The sequence below is a fragment of the Eriocheir sinensis genome, chromosome 19 (genome assembly GCF_024679095.1).
Source record: "Eriocheir sinensis breed Jianghai 21 chromosome 19, ASM2467909v1, whole genome shotgun sequence".
Classification (NCBI taxonomy): Eukaryota; Metazoa; Arthropoda; class Malacostraca; order Decapoda; family Varunidae; genus Eriocheir; species Eriocheir sinensis.
The window spans coordinates 19,622,364-19,645,262 of record NC_066527.1 but is presented as its reverse complement, the minus strand read 5'-3'; the positions used below and the strand labels follow the sequence as shown (position 1 = coordinate 19,645,262).

The 22,899-nt window shown below is 43.6% G+C and overlaps 1 long non-coding RNA gene across 8 annotated transcripts; it reads right to left on the bottom strand.

Moving 5' to 3' along the window:
• Positions 1-992: 992 nt before the first annotated feature.
• Positions 993-22,116, bottom strand: LOC127000867 (uncharacterized). 8 transcript variants are annotated; one of them, XR_007754589.1, is made up of 7 exons: positions 19,668-21,148; positions 13,291-14,105; positions 8,962-9,815; positions 6,315-6,515; positions 5,539-5,646; positions 4,263-4,658; positions 1,002-4,214 (listed from the first exon to the last, which is right to left on the bottom strand). It is a non-coding gene; the product is annotated as an uncharacterized LOC127000867 (long non-coding RNA). The 8 variants fall into 8 exon arrangements; XR_007754590.1 differs by having other exon boundaries at positions 4,335-4,658; XR_007754585.1 differs by adding an exon at positions 11,704-12,033 and having other exon boundaries at positions 1,004-4,658; positions 8,962-9,485.
• Positions 22,117-22,899: the final 783 nt, after the last annotated feature.

Genomic DNA, 22,899 nt, shown 5'->3' with positions numbered 1-22,899 from the left:
ACAGCTTCCTCATTAGTGATAGAAATCTAATGTATCACACCCAAAACGCCCACACACCGCCCAAGCACACGTACGGGAGTTCACGGGGTACATTGGGAGGGACTTCTTGGCGGCTGAGAGTAGGCAATATAGACATTGAATTATCGCTTTATATACTGTCTGTGGCTATGGAAACACCTCCACGTACCGTCCTATACCTCTACGTTCCTTGTGGCTACAGGAAAAGCAATGTACCACGCCCCGAACGCCCAGAAATAGCCCGAAATTAGCCTGAATGCACGGCGAAAAAACACGACTTGGTCTTTGAATTCTCACCTCGTCCCCTGCTGAATGAATGGCATACCAGGCGTGTTTGCTCACAGGGGGCACCACTTACCGGGGCTTCCTTTTTTGTTTCTTTTTTTATTTCCGAAGATTGACATAAGCTAATAAAGTGAACAGGACTTTTTCCAGGAAGTTGCCGTCGATCGCTGGTGAACTTATCCCTTAAACGCCTCATATCTAACCCCTGAACCCACGTGACGTGACGTGGAAGGGGGGGGGGAGGAGATTAGCCAATGCCATAATCACTCGTTAGTTATATATTGCTTACTCAGAGGAGGAGGGGGTTAGGGAGGAAGGAGGGAAGGAGAGGAGGAAAGGGAGGAAGAGGGGGAGGGGGAGGGAAGGAAGGAGAGAGGTAGGTAGTTAACGGGAAGGTAGGTGTGTGTGTGTGTGTGTGTGTGTTTTCCTAGGCTGTCAATCTCTCTCTCTCTCTCTCTCTCTCTCGTGGCCAGGTGTGTCCGATCAAATCCTTTTTAATTCCGTATGAACGATCGAGTAAATGAGGTGACCAAAGGCTTGACCCAAATATAAATAAATAAATAGAAGAACGAGAAAGAAAAGAAAAGGAAGAATAAGATGGATTGAAAAAAAAATGCAATGATTTAATAGATAATAGAAACACACACACACACACACACACACACACACACACACACACACACACACACACACACACACACACACACACACACAGCCTGTCAAGAGGGGCCACACAATGGGAAGAGCCCAGCCAGCCCTCGCACCCCTCAACCCCTCTCCACCTCCCACCCCTTCATCTTTTCTGTCCTGTCCTACCACACGTAGATTTCTAGTAGTAGCGGTAGTAAACAGACACCCTCGCCATAGACTGATAGGTCTTCTGGTGCGGTTCAGTTCTGGTCACCCTACTATAGAATGGATATCAAAATGTTAGAATCGGTGCAGAGGAGGATGACTAAGATGATTCAGGGGTTGAGAAACTTGCCATACGAGGAAAGACTCAAACAGTTAAACTTGCATTCTCTAGAAAGGCGAAGGGTGCGTGGAGACATGATCGAGGTTTATAAATGGATGAAGGGCTTTAATAAGGGAGACATTCATAAGGTTTTGTTGGTAAGAGAACCGGGTAGGACACGAAGTAACGGGTTTAAACTGGATAAATTCAGATTCAACAGGGACATAGGCAAAAATTGGTTTACTAACAGGGTGGTGGATGAGTGGAATAGGCTTAGCAGTCATGTGGTGAGTGCCAATACAATTGTCACATTCAAAAATAGACTAGATAAATTCATGGACAGCGATATTAGGTGGGGTTAGATACACGGGAGCTTAGGGTCAAAGGAGCTGCCTCGTACAGGCCTACCGGCCTCTTGCAGACTCCTGCGTTCTTATGTTCTTATGTATTCCTATGTATTCATCTCCTCCCTTCTCCCTTCTTACCCATTCCCTCCCTCTCCCCATTCACCCCCCACGCTTCCTCCTCTTCCCCTCACCTCCCCTTCCTCCCCATCCCCCTTCACCTCTCATCCAACCACCTGCCACATCCCTCCCTCCATCACTATAACATCACCATTATCATCACCAGTACCTATCACCATTCCCTTCATCACCATATAAAGGATCACTATCGTCTATTATCAATATTTCTCCTCCTCCCTCCACACTCTCTCCCAAGTCCAGTAATATTCCTTCAAACAACTACAAGGTCAATCTATATTATACCCTCTAGTTGAAGCCAGTCTCCTGCCCCCATTCTCACATTTTGCCCTAATCTAATATGTACCATCTAGTTAATCAATCCGGTAATATTCCTTCAAACAACTACAGGGTCCCTTCTGTACACTGGTCATGGGAGGGTAAAATCTCACTTGCTTAAACCCTTCACTGTGGATTTCCTACAAGAAGACATCACCAAGCTACAGGAGTGGAGCAAAAAGTGGCTGCTACAATTCAGTGAAGAAAAATATATAGTCCTGCACCTTGGGAGGGGATATCCACCACACCAGTACCACGTGGGAAGCACTCCACTATCCACCACAGAGACAAAGAATGATCTGGGAGTACATATGTTACCAGGCTACCAGTGAAGGGATATCCAGCACACCAATACCACATGGGAAACACTCCACTATCCACCAGAGACAAAGAATGATTTGGGAGTACATGTTACCAGGTTACCAGTGAAGGCGAAATCCGTGCCAATCACAGCGGACGGGTAAAAACATTTGCTAATAATATGAACTGTCCGAGAAAACATGAAAAACAGTGGAGTAGATACCAACCTTCAGCTTTGGGATGACCACAGACACATACATTTATTTTAAGGTGGATGTCATTATTTAGATCCATGAAAGGGGCATCAAAACAAAAATGATAGACCCAAACACTCCCTCAATGACACAACATATGAGGGACAGTAACAGAAGTATAAAAAAATCAGTGGAAATTCAATACCTTATATATAGAACAAATAATAGACACAAACACTCCCTCAATGACACGACATATGAGGGACACTAACGTCATTATAAAAAATAAGTGAAAATTCAATACCTTGAGTCAACCACAAATAGTAGAGATTTTTGGGTATTTGGTAAGCTTTGGTTCTTTCTGGTAAGGCACTGGTAGAGGTTTTATGTTTTAGGAAAGGCTTTCATATGGGTTGTGTTGGTAGTAGTATTTCCAGGTGTAGATTTGCGAGCTTCCCCAACAACACGAAAAACACTCATAAGCCTGACTGGTATCCTTGGAGGCTTTGGGAAATAGCTGTCACAACCCAGGCTCGCCAGATTCTGTGCAGTGTAGTGCGGAGGACGCGGAGACAAACACAAAGCCTCTGGGGTCAAGGCGTTGGCCAGCGGCTGTAATAAATAAGTCATTTTTTCAACCCTTGTTACGTCTACGCTGCTGACGGGTAATGCAGGCAAACATTTTATTTAACTTTCTGTTCGTTATTATGTATATTTGGTTGTTTTGTACAGAGATCAGAATTTAGTGCCCTTACTGCTAACATGGGAGCATATGCGGGAAACAACAGAATGTTTGAGCCCTCTCAACCTTTGTGTTCTCATAAGACTGAGACACTTTCATGGAGTATAAGATACTTATTTTCGTGACTGGACTTTTTTTCCACACCACCTCTGAGGTAAAAGTCCCAGGCGCGTTTTTATTTAAGAGGTGTCCCCTGAAGGCCTAATCCTCTCTTTGATCTTTGATCAGAAAATTCATTAGTTGGGTGGTTGCCAAGTTAGCAACACAGCGGGTTTATGCAACAGCAGAAGTGGCACAGGCGAATTTTATCTCTAGTGACTGCCATGATGCATGACCTGCTTGGCCAATGCTTCACGTCAAGCAAGCCACTGTTTGAAGACCTGGGCAGCAGCAGCAGTGTGGGTGGTTGTAATAATAGAAGCAGCGGACACAATACGTTTTTAAATGGAAGCAGCAGTAAGTTATTGCAGTAAGAGTTGTTACAATAGCAGAAGCAGCACAGGTCGTTATGCGTTAGCAGTACGGGTCGTTGCAACAGCGGAAAAAACACGAGTTGCTATGCGTCATGCAGCAGTACGGGTTATGCAGAAGCAGAAAAAACACGAGTTGCTATGCGTCATGCAGCAGTACGGGTTATGCAGAAGCAGAATGGGTTGCCGCGACAAGCGCACCACAGTATCCCCCAGCACCTTAAATATATTCCATCAATACTCTTACACTCTAACAAGGGTGTGGAGTCAGATATAAAAAAATTTGACTCCACCCCCTCCCCCTTACCCTTGTCTGGTGCAGTGGTAGGGAAAGTAAAGCCCGCAACGCCACACCGCACCACAATAAACGAACCACACCTCACCTTAATTAACGAGCCACACCGCACCACAGTAAACGAACCATACCGCACTACAATAAACGAACCATACCTGACCTTAATTAACGAACCACACCGCACCACAATAAATGGACCACACCTCACCTTAATTAACGAGCCGCACCGCACCACAGTAAACGAACCATACCGCACTACAATAAACGAACCATACCTCACCTCAGTTAACGAGCCACACCGCACCACAGTAAATGACCCACATCGCACCACAGTAAACAAACCACACAGCACCACAATAAAGGAGTCGGAGAGCATTTTACCGTCTCCAACTCCAGGCAAAAGTAGGCTACACACTTGTACCATTAAATATACCTTAAAGTACGTTATATCAGGCTTAAATATACCCTTAGTAAATTCATCACACTTCAGGTATAGACAGAAAAAAAATCCCCTCCTCCTGTTTTGCCTCTCTTCTTTCTTCTTGTCTTCTTTATTCTTGTCTTCTTTTCCTCTTCATTGACTAGGCTCTCTTGCAGGCCTGGAAAAAATGGTACTGTCAGTTGCTTCCACGTCAACTATTTCAAAATCACCAAAAAGGAGATCAACTGAGTTCCAGTGAATGTGTTTTCTACGTTCATGGTACAAAAGAAGGGTCGTCTACCTCTACCACCAGGGTCTTAAAACTACCCCTTGTCAAATATGTGAGCTTAAGTGCTGAAATGGTTTATTTAAGTATGCCCCAAAATTTGTTAATCAGAGAAAGGTTTACATTTTCTGCAAACTGAAAAGGGTCAAACTGCCACCAAGGTCTTAAAGCTACCCGTGGAAAGACACAGAAATCCCTTGTCAAATATGTGAGCTTAAGTGCTGAAATGGTTTATTTAAGTATGCCCCAAAATTTGTTAATCAGAGAAAGGTTTACATTTTCTGCAAACTGAAAAGGGTCAAACTGCCACCAGGGTCTTAAAGCTACCCGTGGAAAGGCACAGGAGTCCCATGAAAGCCTAGTCAAATATATGCAAGCTTGGGCGCCAAAATGTTATGTTAATCTTAACCCAGTAGCAGCGGGGATCATGTTTCTTAATGGTCCCTCTAAGCGAGAAAAATGAGAAAAAATCACCCCTCACACAAACCATTTCATAATATATATATATCAAAGTATTTGTGATCAGATTATGTATCATCTATTTTGGGGGGTTTAAATCATGGCACAAATTTGGCCCGTCGCTGCTACACGGTAAAGCCACAAATTTGGCCCGTCGCTGCTACCAGGTTAAAATATGTCTGTAATTAGAAAGGTTTACACTTGCAGAAGACTTCACGCTAAATGAATTCATGTCCAACAGCACTATGAGACCTCTACCCATAATAATCCATATGAAAAAGTTTTGATTGCAACGAAAGAAATCAGTCGGTACCTTAACCAGCTGTGTGTGAGGTTGGTGCCGTCGTCTCCTTCCCCAACACACACACACCGCCTCCTGCAGTCATCTTCCTCCTCTTCACAGCATCGACCATCTGGCTGCCTGGAAGAAACTCTGTTGTTAGTCTAATGAAGGTTACATTTTCTGAGTCTACATGAGTTTGTGATTATCCAGGATGAGTGAGACAGAAGTTGGTGTTCAGAGATGCTCCCACCTCTCTCATTAACTATTTCCAAATGTTAAAAAGAGATCAGCGATGTTCTAATGAGTGTTTTATTAGGTTCATGGCACAGAAGAAGGGTCAAGCTACCACAGGATCATTAAACCAGTAGCAGCGACGGGATAAATTTGTGGCTTCACCGAGTAGCAGCGACAAGCCTGGGAGTGTATGTTACCGGGCTACCAGTGAAGGGATATCCAGCACACCAATACCACATGGGAAACACTCCACTATCCACCACAGAGCCAGAGAAAGACCTGGGAGTGTATGTTACCAGGCTACCAGTGAAGGGATATCCAGCACACCAATACCACATGGGAAACACTCCACTATCCACCACAGAGCCAGAGAAAGACCTGGGAGTGTATGTTACCAGGCTACCAGTGAAGGGATATCCAGCACACCAATACCACATGGGAAACACTCCACTATCCACCACAGAGCCAGAGAAAGACCTGGGAGTGTATGTTACCAGGCTACCAGTGAAGGGATATCCAGCACACCAATACCACATGGGATCCACTCCACTCCACAAAGAGATAGAGCTCACCTTTCTGTTCCTGCGTCTCTGCTTCTTGTCTCTTGCCTCCCTGTGCTCGAGTCGTCTCTCCCTCCGCCTCCCTTCACCTCCTCGTCCTAGTGCTCCTCCTCCGTTCCCCGGCCAGCCAGGGGAGGAGGAGGGGAAGAGAAGAGACAAAAATTAGTGCACATCCCTAAATAGAGGGTGCAAAACCTATTACAATCTCGCCACCTTCGTAAAGAAACCGCCCAAGTCGTTATTTTCTATTTTTCAAGAAGAGAACGTCATCATCTCATTTGGCTTAAGATTTAGGCAGAAATAAAAAGGGCAATTGTAGAACACTCAAACCCTGAATATCTAAGACAAGTTAACAAAAATGGAAATCACTGAAAAATGACTTAGGCAATTACTTTATGAGGGTGACGATATAACAGCAGGAGGTGTGTGTGGGGGTGGGGGTGGAGGAGGAGGAGGGGGAAAAGATAGGAAAGAAGGCCATGCTCTTTGCACCTCTGTGACATGTGCACCGCGGAGACTTGACATGAGAGCCTGCCCTGCCCAACGGTGTTACGACGTCGGGATGACATCAGCTTCACTCACACTCGCTTCTGCCACCACTATGACATGTGCACCTCAAGGGAGGCAGATCCTCAATCCGACTGAACGACAAACAACCCAGACAGTGGTTCAGGCCACCCTAGCCAGCCACATTCCGCCGAAACGGAGTGGAGGTGTCGGCGCAACCGTCCCCACCTTAGGGCTGCCGCCCCCAGCTTCATGAGTCCCCCCACTCCCAAACGGGTGTTACGACGTCGGGATGGTCTCGCCGGATCTCGGGACGGACAGATTCACACAAGGAGGTAAAGGAAGTTGAAGGAGGAGGAGGAGGAGGAGGCAGGCTGAGAAAAGATTAAGGTTCGTTAGAAAGTAAAAAGTTTTTAATAGAAGGCAAAAATGAAGCCAAACCCTCAGAATGTCATAGTGAGGTACTTAACTTAGTAATGCAGAGCTCTTCCTCCTCTTGCTGTGGTCTGGGCAGGGCAGCCCCTTGCTTGCTGTGGAGGGCAGCACTCCCACAGCAGCTGAGGAGAGGGAAGGAAGTGGTCACACCAAGGTCCATATCATTAACCCGGTAGCAGCAACAGGCCAAATTTGTGCCATGATATTTACCCCCCAAAATAGATGATACATAAACTGATCACAAATGCTTTGATATATATTATGAAATGGTTTGTGTGAGGGGTGATTTTTTCTCATTTTTCTCACTTGGAGGGACCGTTAAGAAACATCAACCCCGCTGCTACCGGGTTAAACCACCCCTGGGAATGCCTGAAACTCCTATAAAAGCCTTAAAAATGTGAGCTTGGGCGCCAAAATATTTAAGAAAATGACCCAGAGAAGCTGGCAATGATTCGAACACATGAAGAGAGGAGAGGGCGGAGTGCTGAGGATGGTGGAGGATACTGAGGTACCCAGAGGGAGGACAGTTAGAAGACCCAAGGATAACATGGAGAGGAACAGTGACACAAGACCTGGAAGTGTTAGAAAGAGGAAGGATTAGCATTGGACCCAGCAAAATGGAGGAGCATCAAGGCAAGTCCGCCATCAAGACTGGAAGGACTATAAACAAAGAAGAAGGAGAATATGGAGCAGCTAACAACTCTGTGTATATCTGAGGTAGTGTTAGAGGCAACCAAACCAAGGCGGAGTTCTGTTTTTGGTGGCATCTGGCGGTTGAATTCTTGCTACAGTGTGGTGTTGGGTTACTTGGCCAAAGTGACAGAGATGAGCACTGAGGCCATGTGCAGCTTTAGCCTATGTCCCAAAGCTTTCCATGAACCCCTCCATACAAAACAGCAATAGAGAAGGAATTAACCCCTTGACCATGAATTTCCTACAAGAAGACATCACCAAGCTACAGGAATGGAACAAAAAGTGGCTTCTACAATTCAATGAGGAAAAATGTAAAGTCCTGCACCTTGGGAGGGGATATCCAGCACACCAATACCACATGGGAAACACTCCACTATCCACCACAGAGCCAGAGAGAGACCTGGGAGTGTATGTTACCAGGCTACCAGTGAAGGGATATCCAGCACACCAATACCACATGGGAAACACTCCACTATCCACCACAGAGCCAGAGAGAGACCTGGGAGTGTATGTTACCAGGCTACCAGTGAAGGGATATCCAGCACACCAATACCACATGGGAAACACTCCACTATCCACCACAGAGCCAGAGAGAGACCTGGGAGTGTATGTTACCAGGCTACCAGTGAAGGGATATCCAGCACCAATACCACATGGGAAACACTCCACTATCCACCACAGAGCCAGAGAGAGACCTGGGAGTGTATGTTACCAGGCTACCAGTGAAGGCCAAATCTATGCCAATCGCAGTGGCCGGGTTAAAAGTGTCACAAGTAAATTAAATATGAATGGTAAAAATCCAGGATAAAGAGATAGAGCTCACCTTTCTGTTCCTGCGTCTCTGCTTCTTGTCTCTTGCCTCCCTGTGCTCGAGTCGTCTCTCCCTCCGCCTCGCTTCACCTCCTCGTCCTAGTGCTCCTCCTCCGTTCCCCGGCCAGCCAGGGGAGGAGGAGGGGAAGAGAAGAGACGAAAATTAGTGCACATCCCTAAATAGAGGGTGCAAAACCTAATACAATCTCGCCACCTTCGTAAAGAAACCGCCCAAGTCGTTATTTTCTATTTTTCAAGAAGAGAACGTCATCATCTCATTTGGCTTAAGATTTAGGCAGAAATAAAAAGGCAATTCTAGAACACTCAAACCCTGAATATCTAAGACAACTTAACAAAAATGGAAATCACTGAAAAATGACTTAGGCAATTACTTTATGAGGGTGACGATATAACAGCAGGAGGTGTGTGTGGGGGAGGGGGTGGAGGAGGAGGAGGGGGAAAAGATAGGAAAGAAGGCCATGCTATTTGCACCTCTGTGACATGTGCACCGCGGGGAGACTTGACATGAGAGCCCCGCCCCGCCCAACGGTGTTACGACGTCGGGATGACATCAGCTTCACTCACACTCGCTTCTGCCACCACTATGACATGTGCACCTCAAGGGAGGCAGATCCTCAATCCGACTGAACGACAAACAACCCAGACAGTGGTTCAGGCCACCCTAGCCAGCCACATTCCGCCGAAACGGAGTGGAGGTGTCGGCGCAACCCTACCCACCTTAGGGCTGCCGCCGACAGCTTCATGAGTCCCCCCACTCCCAAACGGGTGTTACGACGTCGGGATGGTCTCGCCGGATCTCGGGACGGACAGATTCACACAAGGAGGTAAAGGAAGTTGAAGGAGGAGGAGGAGGAGGAGGCAGGCTGAGAAAAAGATTAAGGTTCATTAGAAAGTAAAAAGTTTTAAATAGAAGGCAAAAATGAAGCCTAACCCTCAGAATGTCATAGTGAGGTACTTAACTTAGTAATGCAGAGCTCTTCCTCCTCTTGCTGTGGTCTGGGCAGGGCAGCCCCTTGCTTGCTGTGGAGGGCAGCACTCCCACAGCAGCTGAGGAGAGGGAAGGAAGTGGTCACACCAAGGTCCATATCATTAACCTGGTAGCAGCAACAGGCCAAATTTGTGCCATGATATTTACCCCCTAAAATAGATGATACATAAACTGATCACAAATGCTTTGATATATATTATGAAATGGTTTGTGTGAGGGTGATTTTCTCATTTTCTCACTTGGAGGGACCGTTAAGAAACATCAACCCCGCTGCTACCGGGTTAAACCACCCTGGGAATGCCTGCAACTCCTATAAAAGACTTCAAAATGTGAGCTTGGGCGCCAAAATATTTAAGAAAATGACCCAGAGAAGCTTGCAATGATTCGAACACATGAAGAGAGGAGAGGACAGAGTGCTGAGGATGGTGGAGGATAAGGAGGACAGTTAGAAGACCCAAGGATAACATGGAGAGGAACAGTGACACAAGACCTGGAAGTGTTAGAAAGAGGAAGGATTAGCATTGGACCCAGCAAAATGGAGGAGCATCAAGGCAAGTCCGCCATCAAGACTGGAAGGACTATAAACAAAGAAGAAGGAGAATATGGAGCAGCTAACAACTCTGTGTATATCTGAGGTAGTGTTAGAGGCAACCAAACCAAGGCGAAGTTCTGTTTTTGGTGGCACCTGGCGGCTAAATTCTTGCTAGAGTGGTGTTGGGTTACTTGGCCAAAGTGACATAGATGAGCGCTGAGGCCATATGCAGCTTTAGCCTATGCCCCAAAGCTTTCCATGAACACCTCCATACAAAACAGCAATAGAGAAGGAATTAACACCTTGACCGTGGATTTCCTACAAGAGGACATCACCAAGCTACAGGAATGGAACAAAAAGTGGCTTCTACAATTCAATGAGGAAAAATGTAAAGTCCTGCACCTTGGGAGGGGATATCCAGCACACCAATACCACATGGGAAACACTCCACTATCCACCACAGAGCCAGAGAGAGACCTGGGAGTGTATGTTACCAGGCTACCAGTGAAGGGATATCCAGCACACCAATACCACATGGGAAACACTCCACTATCCACCACAGAGCCAGAGAGAGACCTGGGAGTGTATGTTACCAGGCTACCAGTGAAGGCCAAATCCATGCCAATCGCAGTGGCCGGGTTAAAAGTGTCACAAGTAAATTAAATATGAATGGTAAAAATCCAGGATAAAGAGATAGAGCTCACCTTTCTGTTCCTGCGTCTCTGCTTCTTGTCTCTTGCCTCCCTGTGCTCGAGTCGTCTCTCCCTCCGCCTCCCTTCACCTCCTCGTCCTAGTGCTCCTCCTCCGTTCCCCGGCCAGCCAGGGGAGGAGGAGGGGAAGAGAAGAGACGAAAATTAGTGCACATCCCTAAACAGAGGGTGCAAAACCTAATACAATCTCGCCACCTTCGTAAAGAAACCGCCTAAGTCGTTATTTTCTATTTTTCAAGAAGAGAACTGTCATCATCTCAATTGGCTTAAGATTTAGGCAGAAATAAAAAGGCAATTCTAGAACACTCAAACCCTGAATATCTAAGACAACTTAACAAAAATGGAAATCACTGAAAAATGACTTAGGCAATTACTTTATGAGGGTGACGATATAACAGCAGGAGGTGTGTGGGGGAGGGGGTGAGGAGGAGGGGGAAAAGATAGGAAAGAAGGCCATGCTCTTTGCACCTCTGTGACATGTGCACCGCGGGGAGACTTGACATGAGAGCCGCGCCCAACGGTGTTACGACGTCGGGATGACATCAGCTTCATTCACACACTCTTCTGCCACCACTATGACATGTGCACCTCAAGGGAGGCAGATCCTCAATCCGACTGAACGACAAACAACCCAGACAGTGGTTCAGGCCACCCTAGCCAGCCACATTCCGCCGAAACGGAGTGGAGGTGTCGGCAACTCCCCACCTTAGGGCTGCCGCCGCCAGCTTCATGAGTCCCCCCACTCCCAAACGGGTGTTACGACGTCGGGATGGTCTCGCCGGATCTCGGGACGGACAGATTCACACAAGGAGGTAAAGGAAGTTGAAGGAGGAGGAGGAGGAGGAGGCAGGCTGAGAAAAAGATTAAGGTTCGTTAGAAAGTAAAAAGTTTTGAATAGAAGGCAAAAATGAGGCCAAACCCTCAGAATGTCATAGTGAGGTACTTAACTTAGTAATGCAGAGCTCTTCCTCCTCTTGCTGTGGTCTGGGCAGGGCAGCCCCTTGCTTGCTGTGGAGGGCAGCACTCCCACAGCAGCTGAGGAGAGGGAAGGAAGTGGTCACACCAAGGTCCATAGCTTTAACCTGGTACCAGCGAACGGTAAAATTTTTGCCATGATGTAAACCCCCAATAATAGATGATGCATAAACTGATCACAAATGCTTTGATATATATTATGAAATGGTTTGTGAGAGGGGTGATTTTTTCTCATTTTTCTCGCTTGGAGGGACCATTAAGAAACATGATCCCCACTGCTACTGAAGCATGTCAAAGGAGGCAGAAGTGAATGTATCAGTGAGAAGTGTCAGCTGAGGTAAGGGAAACTAATCCTATCACTTATACCTCCTTACTGGGATATAATAATAATAATAATAATAATAATAATAATAATAATAATAATAATAATCTTTTGTATATAGACATAGAAATAACTCCATTGGACTTGATATTCTGCTGAGGCAATACTACAGCATGTTTAAGGCAGCAGCAGCATACCTAGTTGATATATTAATGAAAACCTTGTAATTTATAAGTAAATCTTGGTGATAAATTTGCAAAGAACAAAATACCTGGCCGATATATTAAATGAAAACCTTGTAAATATATAGGTACAGAAGACTGAGAATATGTTTGAAGGGAGGAGGAGGAGAAGGAAGAGGAGGAGGAGGAGGAGGAGGAAGAGGAGGGAGGGAGGGAAGAGAAGAAAGAAAAAGGAAGGGAAAGGAGAAGAAAAGGAAGGAAAAGGAAGAGAAGAAAAGGAAGGGAAAGGAAGAGAAGAAAAGGAAGGGAAAGGAAGAGAAGAAAAGGAAGGGAAAGGAAGAGAAGAAAAGGAAGGGAAAGAAGAAGAAAAGGAAGGGAAAGGAAGAGAAGAAAAGGAAGGGAAAGGAGAAGAAAGGACGGGAAAGGAAGAGAAGGAAGAAAATAACAAAATAAGGGTAGAAAGAAAGAGGAGGAATGTAGAGAATGGAAGAAAAGAAGGGAGAGGAAAATACTAAGAGAAGGAGGAACAAGGGAAGAGAAGGAAGGGAAGGAAGAAGAGGAAATATATTACAAATGAAAACCTTGCAACATATTAGTAAAGAAAACCTTGGTAACAGTTAATCAAATACATGGTTGATAAAAGTGAAAACCTTGTTAGTATATAAGAAAACCTACCTAGTTGACAGAACAGTAATGGCACATAGTAAATATAGTACCCAGTTCATAAAATAATAGTACCTAGTTGACATAATAGTACTGGAAACCTTCGCTTTCTATCATACACCCATGCAGCAGGTAAAATCACATACACACCTTTCGTAGAGCTGCCCTGCCGCCAATACTCCATCCCGGGTCACTTGCACAGGCGCCGTAACCAGGTCAGTTCAGTGCAGTGTAGTTCGGAGGGAGTGCCTTTGCAGCGGCCCCTCTAAATGGTCTTCTTGTGCCTGGTTGTGCTGCCTTTTCTTCTCCAACTTTAAGCGATTCTTCTAAAAGTCTTGAGTATATTTAATTTCCTCCCTTCTGTTTGTTTCCAGTTCTGTTCGGAGGGTTGCCTTTGCCCCTCTAAATGGTCTTCTTGTGCTTGGTTGTGCTGTCTTCTCTTCTCTGATTTTTAAGCGATTCTTCTAAAATTCTTGAGTATATTTAATATCCTCCCTTCTGATAAAGTTTACAGTTCAGTTCAGTGCAGTTCGGAGCCTCCACTTCTTGATTTTCTTGTGCCTGGTTGAGTGCTGCCGTCTCTTCTCGGATTTTAAGCGATTCTTCCAAAATTCTTGCATATATTTAATTTCCTTCCTTCTGTTTATGCATCTGTTTCAAGTTTCTTGATTAAAGCTGCAATATGGTGGTAGTAATAGTAGTAGTAGTAGTCTGTGTAAAAGGGAGGGGTCCAGTAACCTGTGTATTGTAAAAGAGGTCAGTTTTCTTCTTCTCTTCTTCCCCATGCTTCTGATCAGGTCTTTCTTGACTTCACAGTCTTATTGCTTCTTTACATAACAATAGTTCTAAAATGTCCACCTTGTTTTCTTGGTATGGCTGTGCTAGTATTGTGTGTGGTAGCATGTCGTGGTAGGTATTGGGTGCTGTAATCTTGTTTCTGCCCCTTACATGTTGTGTCAGGGCAACTGTGGAAGAAGGAGAATAAGAGTTATAGGCTGGTATTACAAGACACTTTGCCATATCACATCAGCTATTTCTAAAGGACAAAGAGGGGATCCATCAGGTTCTATAGGTTCCTGGTACAGAAGAAGGGTCAGACTACCACCAGGGTCATAAAACTACCTCTGGAAATGCCCACAACTCCTACAAAAGCCTTGGCAAATATGTGTTCTTGGGTGGGGAAATGTTTTGTAATACGACCCATAGACACGGTCCCGTCACGCTGGTGGCTTGCCAGGTAACACAATACGTAACACTGTCCCTGAACACACGTCACACGCCTTCCCCACCCGTCACAATACGTAGACGTAACACAGTACCATATATCACCGTGACGAAGCTATATAGTGTGGCAGGTAACTAAATAATAACGTAACACTAGTCTAGGATATGAAATCACTGTTTCTGGCACTGCGTAACACCTTCAACCCGTCACACGCCTCCCTGACCGTCACCTTGATGCGTAGACGTAACACAGTACCATATATCACCGTGACTTACAGATAATTACAGATGACCTCCTGGAAGAGGCTTACGCCTGTGACTCCAGATCTACGTTAACAACTTGTGGCAGTGTGTGGTGGACGATTTGAGCCTTGTAATTATATTTCAAATCTTGGTTAGCCCAGAATTTATCGAGTCTGGATTCAAACTGAATCACTGTTGTTGCCGTCACCACCCACTCAGGCAGTTGATTCCAATTATTCACTACTCTACTTGGGAAAGCATACTTCCTTACATCCAACCGTGATCTTGACTTAAACAGTTTCAATGAATTTCCCCTACTCCTGCTTTCTTCTCTAAGTTTCAATATTCCTCTGGTACATGCATCATCATATTTCCCAGTGAGTATCTTATAGGCCTCAATTAGATCTCCCCTTGCTCTTCTATATGCCAGTGTGGGCAGTCTCAGCTTCCTCAGTCTCTCTTCGTAGGAAAGTCCCTTGAGTTCAGGCACCATCCTAGTAGCCCTTCGCTGAACGTTTTCCACAATTTCAATGTCTTTCACCAAGTAAGGACTCCATACTTGGTTGGCGTATTCAATGTGTGGTCTTACCAGTGCCTTAAACAAGGATTTAAATATTTCAGAATCCAATGAAACAAAAGTTCTTCTAATTATTCCCGCTAAATTATTGGCTTTATTTAATTTTTCTACTAGATGGTCAGCACAACTTAGTTTATTGTTTATAATGACACCCACATCTTTCTCTGTAGTAATCCTCATTAACTGTTTCTCCATGTGATATCCTTGATCTTCAACAGATGTTCTTCCTATTCTTATGTATTTGCATCTGTCTGGATGAAATCTTAATAACCATTTTTCACTCCATGAATATAAGTCTAACACATCTTGCTGCAACTTCCGACAGTCATCTTCTTCTTTAATGCATCTAAAGATCTCAGTATCATCCGCATACATATATACTTCACTATCATTTGATATTTTATCAGGGAGATCATTTATGAATATTACAAACAGCAATGGCCCGAGAACAGACCCCTGCGGCACTCCACTTATCACTGGCTTCCAACTTGACATTTCCCCCTTCACCACCACTCTTTGTTTTCTCTGTGTTGGAAAAGCTGTAATCCATTCCTGGTACTCTTTTCCAATTCCATAACTCTTAATTTTACTTATAAGCCTTTTATGTGCCACTCTATCAAATGCCTTCATAAAATCGCAATATATTACATCAATTGCATAACCATCATCAATAGTTTCAGTCCACTTGTCCATAACTTTTATGTGTTGGAGCACCGTTGACCGTCCCGGGATAAATCCATATTGTTTTTCACTAAACAAATTATATGATCTCATGTGCGTCATTATCTCCTCCTTATTATAGTCTCAAAAATCTTACATATGACACTTGTCAAGCTGACTGGTCTATAGTTTTCTGGGATACACTTGGCACCCTTTTTATATATGGGAGTAATATGTGCAATGAGCCAATCCTGAGGGAGTTCCTTGTGTGTAAAGGAGTATTGATAAAGTATTTCTAAGGGCACTAATAGTTGTTCCATAGCCTCCTTTATGATTCTAGGTGTATCCCATCAGGTCCAGGTGATTTATGCTTTTTAGATTTTCAATGATCTTTTAATTTTACTTTAGTAATTTCTAGATGAGTCAAGGTTGGTATACTCTTCACTTCACAGTCTGGCACTTTGCCTTTTGGCTCTTCCACAAAGACTTTTGAAAATTGTTCTGCTAAAATTTCAACTTTCTCCGATTCATTTTCAGTTTTACCATCTTCAGCAATGCCCTTTTGTAAGTCAGGAATCCTGGGTTTACTTTTTACCTTACTCTGGACATATTTCCAAAATACTTTGGGATTCTCTTTTACGTTTTTAGCTATTTCTTTTTCCTTAACCTTCACAGCATTTCGTGTTTCTTTTCTGATTTGATTGTTCAGTCTCCTGTACTCTTTCTCGGTCTCCATATACATTGTCCTGCTGAATGCATTCAAATTCCCTTTTAAAGATTTCATTCTCATCCATAACCTCTGTTTTCTTTTTATCTTAGACCACAATTTCTTGTTCATTTGTAAATTTTCATTTGTCCTCTTCCTGTAGTATTGCTTAAAATTCCCTATCCTTCTTGTAGGCACACTCTTTTCTATTGCAACATGTAACTTAGACTTAAATTTACTCCACATTTCTTCTATATTAGTAGCATCAGATAAGTATTCCTTCCAGTCTATCTCCAGTTCCCTTCTCAACAACTCATAATCGGCTTTTTCATACAAAGAAATTGTCTTCTTTTCTTGAGCCAGAGTCTCCTCCATGTCACACACAGCGTGAATCACGGCATGGTCACTTCTCCCCAAAGGATTCCCAATCATAACTTCTTCCACAATTGACTCTTCATTAGTGAAGAACAAGTCCAGAGTGTTACCCATATGTTCTCCTCTCATCCTGGTAACATCCTTCACATGTTGCATCAAAAAGCAATCACGCACCTTCTCCATGAATGTAGTTCCAAAATCATTTATTCCAGTGTTAGTGGTGTAATTTTCCCAATTTATTTGTGGCAAATTAAAATCCCCAGTTATAATCTTATAAGTTGCTTTCATCTCATTCATCTCTTGAAACAGGTCTAGAAGCAAATGATTGTTTCTCTCCAGGCTGTTTGGACTCCTGTATATTAATGTTAAAATTATCTTTTCTCCTTGAAGCACAATTTCCAAACAGCAATATTCACAAAAATTTGAGACTAAATCAACCTTGTTATATGTGATACCATTTTTCACATATATCAGTAGACCTCTGCCAACATTACCAAAGATATTAATTTCCTCTATCTCATATCCATCAATATTATATTCTACTATATTTCTCTTGTATCTAAAATGCTTTGGTTTAACTTCAGATAAAGCAATCACACTTGTTTTTTCACTCATGGTATCCAGTAATAACTTCAATTCCAAAATCTTATCACAAGTATATACATCCACATTTGTAAACATAACAATAAACTTAATATTTACATTTTTAACACCACCAACCCCTAGTGTACCAACACTATCTTCTACACTGGCCGTGCGTGACCCTTGCTCCTCCACCTTGACAACTCTTCTGTTCCAGGGTGGACCTCTGACCACATGCTTCCCCTTCCCTGTCTCCGTTAAGTTTTTTGCTTTTTCCAACAAGTCCTGATCCAATTGTCTTTCCCTCCTGGTTAAGTCATAGGCCACTCTAAAGTTCTTCAAGTTGTCATCCTTGGCCAATTCTTTAACGTTTCTAAATAAATCATTTCTCACTTCTGGATCAGTCAACACAGTTAGGACGGGCCTTCCTCTGCCTTCCTTCTTTTTCCCGAGCCTTACCACTCCTGCCATCTTCTCTTCATGAATCCCACATGCATTCAAAATTTGTTTCATAATCTGTCTGTCATGTTTAATTCTTTCCTGAAACATACTTGAGTCACACTCTGGAACATTGTATACCACAATGTTATTTTCCCTCTTCTTCTTATCATTTAGTTCCTCAAATACTGTATTCATATCCATTTCTTTCTGTATTCCCTGAGACACCTGATGTTCCCCATAATGTCCTCTCTCCTTCCTTCATCTCTTTTTTGGTTGACTCCTTCAAGTCTGATAAATTCATTTCAACTCTTTCCATCCGTGAACTCAAATCTTGCATACTCTCCTTGTCTGTCATTTCCTTGGCCTCCAGAACCCCCACCCTACCAGTAACATTATCAAGAACTTCTTTATCCACTTTGACTGCTTCACGTATCTCCTGAACCTCAACCTGGATTATCTCCTGTTTCTCAATTAAATCTGCTTGTGTCTTCTCCAGCTTTTCTATATATGATTTTAGTTTGGCACATCCTTTCTTGCAGGAAATACAATGCCAAGTAAATTGAGATCCAGCCTCTTCTTCCACCATAAACTTATAAACATCTGGTGGTATTTTTTCACACTTAGCATGGTACCATGTCTCACATATATCACATAAAATTGCCATATCCTTTTCTCTTACCATTTTACTGCATCTCCCACACACATCCCCTGTACTTTCCTTCCTTTCCTCTTCAGATATTTCTGTTGTTGTTCTGCCTGCAGGTTTCCTCTCAGTCCCACCATCCATTCGTTTATTCTCCATGTTTCTCTTTGTTTACCACTCAGATTACAATTTTAAAGACCTTATTTCAAGAGCTCACGGACGGCACGTCCACCACACACCACGTCACGGTACGTGACGAAGCTATATAGTGTGGCAGGTAACGAAATGATAACGTAACACTAGTTTAGGGTACGAAATCACTGTCTCTGGCAATGCGTAACACCTTCAACCCGTCACACGCCTCCCTGATCGTCACCTTAATGCGTAGACGTAACACAGTACCATATATCACCGTGACGAAGCTTTATAGTGTGGCAGGTAACGAAATGATAACGTAACACTAGTCTAGGGTACCCAAACACTGTCTGGCAATGCGTAACACCTTCAACCCGTCACACGCCTCCCTGACCGTCACCTTAATGCGTAGACGTAACACAGTACCATATATCACCGTGACGAAGCTGTATAGTGTGGCAGGTAACGAAATAACGTAAAACTAGTCTAGGGTACCCAATCACTGTCTGGCAATGCGTAACACCTTCAACCCGTCACACGCCTCCCTGACCGTCACCTTAATGCGTAGACGTAACACAGTACCATACATCACCGTGACGAAGCTGTATAGTCTTGCAGGTAACGATATAATAACGTAACACTAGTCTAGGGTACCCAAACAGTCATTGGCACTGCGTAACACTTGCAACCCGTCACACGCCTCCCTGACCATCACCTCAAGACGTAGCCGTAACACAGCACACAGGAGCACAGTAACACAGCTGTAGAGTTAGTCACGCATGCAAATAACAACGTGTAAGTCTCTCACCTCAAAATATATATTAACCACGGCCCTGCCACGACTGCCCGGCGGTCACCTCAACACTGGACGCCACACAGCCCTATTACGCACTTATATCATTGACCCAGCAATAATATAATGACTCATAGCACTGTCTCACCTCAAATTACACTCCACAAGTCCCTGGCAAGCTCGTGGAGGCAAGAAATAGTGGGAGCCAGCGGGGCCATGGCGTGGGGTTGACAGATGGCCATGGCTGTGTGGACGCGAAGACTCCCAGCCAATCAGCGCACAGGAAGCTCCGGGCAGCCAATCAGAGCACAGAATAGGGACGGTGCCCTCTCCCGCCAAAGCCAAAGATATATTATAGTTATTTCCAAGCCTGTTTTAAGCCTTACAATGTTACTATGGCTTTCCGGGAAGTTAGAATTAGTCTTTGCACACTTTAATTATGGTTTTCTTGGAGCTTTGAAGGTTTAGAGGCGTGAGTGTGAAGGAGCGAGAAAATGTCGGGTCCGTACACACATATATAGTTATTTCCAAGCCTGTTTTAAGCCTTACAACGTTACTATGGCTTTCCGGGATGTTAGTTTTAGTCTTTGCACACTTTTATTATGGTTTTCTACGAGTCTTGAAGGTTAAGAGGCGTGTGTGTGAGGGTGCGAGAAATTGGCGGCAAAGATTCTTATGAGGGAAGCCGTCCTTTGCACCGCGACCAAGCCTGTTTAAGCCTTACACTCTTACTGTGGCTTTCCAAGATGTTACTTTTAGTCTTTGCACACTTTAATTATGGTTTTCTACGAGTCTTGAAGGTTAAGAGGCGTGTGTGTGAGGGAGCGAGATTTTGGCGCCAAAGTTGCAATGAGGGGGAAGCTGCTGACCTGGTGCCGCGACCAATCACAGAGCAGGAAAAAAAGGCGGGGAGCTCACAGCCAATCAGCGCACAGCAAGGCCCCCAGGACAGCCAATCAGAGCCGAGAATAGGGACGCCCCCCCATTTCCCGCTCAAAATCACTCAAGAAAGCCACACACAGATATATTATAGCCATTTTCAAGCATTTTTAGAGGGTTAAACTTAATTATGGCTTTCCTGGAGACTAGTTTTGATATTTTTACACTTTAATTATGGCTTTCCGGGAGCTCTGAAGGTGAATTAACGTGTCTAAGAGGGAGAAAGCGGTGGGCGTCTTCATATCTCGTCGAATTATTAATAAAACCAAAACTTACCGGCGTGGAAATATAATATGGATAAAATTAAATTAAAACTTACCTGAAACTTGCTTGGTCCGTATAGTAATAAGGGAAATATGAGTAACGAAGCCAGTCAGAATTAGTTTGTCTTACAGGAATATAAAATCACACTAAAAACCATAAATTACTGATAAAATGTAACAGATATGGATAATTAATGTGATAAAGAAGATAATATTCAAGGGATAAGTGATAAGGGAAATAAATAAGTTAACCAGAATCTCGATAAAGCATAAAAAAAACACTGCAAACCATAAATGACTTCGAAAATATGAAATAAATTAATAAAAAGAAACTATCACAGGAATATCTAAGTTTACCCTCGCAACACACACTCGCTCACACACATACACTTCAACCTTATAACGTGACCGCCTCGCCCCCTTTCTGCCCCCCAGCTATTATCTTACCTTAATTAAGTAGTGCTATTGCCGAATAACCGGGCTGCGGCGTTATAATCGTGAATATTTGGCGCCATCGTAAGGAGCGTCTTGCCGTGCGTCTGCTCGGAATGGAGGTCGGCCCGGGAATGGCGCCAAGGCTCGCTTCCCCGCCAAGCTTAGTATCTCAAACACGCTTATTAATGGTCTTACGCAGGGACGAACTATGAATTAATGACTATAAAAATACAATAATAGAGCTCATTACCGTAAAGCTAAAGGACATTTTAAATACACGAATATTCCAGGAAAGAACCGACGCGCTGACCCCGCCAAATTTACCATAGTGTCTCCCCCAAGTGTATTAATGATCTTACGCAGGGACGAACTATGAATTAATGACTATAAAAACACAATAATATAGCTCATAACCGTAAAGCTAAAGGACACTTGAAATACACGAATGTTCCAGAGAAGAACCAACCGGGAATGGCGCCAACTCGCACCCCCGCCAAACTTTGTATCTCAACCACGCTTATTAATGGTCTTACGCAGGGACGAACTATGAATTAATGACTATAAAAACACAATAATAGAGCTCATTACCGTAAAGCTAAAGGACATTTTAAATACACGAATATTCCAGGAAAGAACCGACGCGCTGACCCCGCCAAATTTACCATAGTGCCTCCCCCAAGCGTATTAATGGTTTTACGCAGGGACGAACTATGAATTAATGACTATAAAAACACAATGATATAGCTCATAACCGTAAAGCTGAAGGACATTTTAAATACACGAATATTTCAGAGAAGGACCAACGCGCTGACCCCGCCAAATTTACCATAGTGCCTCCCCCAAGCGTATTAATGGTCTTACGCAGGGACGAACTATGTATTAATGACTATAAAAACACAATGATATAGCTCATAACCGTAAAGCTGAAGGACATTTTAAATACACGAATATTCCAGGAAAGAACAGACGCGCTGACCCCGCCAAATTTACCATAGTGCCTCCCCCAAGCGCACGGACGAACTATGAATTAATGACTATAAAAATACAATAATATAGCTCATAACCGTAAAGCTAAAGGACATTTAAAATATTCGATCATTTCAGAGAAGAACCAACGCGCTGACCCCGCCAAATTTACCATAGTGCCTCCCCCAAGTGTATTAAGCTGTGCCGTGATCCAAGCTTTAAAGATCTATAATTATTTTAAGCTGTGCCGTGATCCAAGCTTTAAAGATCTATAATTATTTTAAGCTGTGCCGTGATCCAAGCTTTAAAGATCTATAATTATTTTGCTGTGCCGTGATCCAGGCTTTAAAGATCTATAATTATTTTAAGCTGTGCCGTGATCCAAGCTTTAAAGATCTATAATTATTTTGCTGTGCCGTGATCCCGGCTTTAAAGATCTATAATTATTTTAAGCTGTGCCGTGATCCAAGCTTTAAAGATCTACTATAATTATTTTAAGCTGTGCCGTGATCCAAGCTTTAAAGATCTATAATTATTTTGCTGTGCCGTGATCCAGGCTTTAAAGATCTATAATTATTTTAAGCTGTGCCGTGATCCAAGCTTTAAAGATCTATAATTATTTTGCTGTGCCGTGATCCAAGCTTTAAAGACCTATAATTATTTTAAGCTGTGCCTTGATCCAAGCTTTAAAGATCTATAATTATTTTAAGCTGTGCCGTGATCCAAGCTTTAAAGATCTATAATTATTTTAAGCTGTGCCGTGATCCAAGCTTTAAA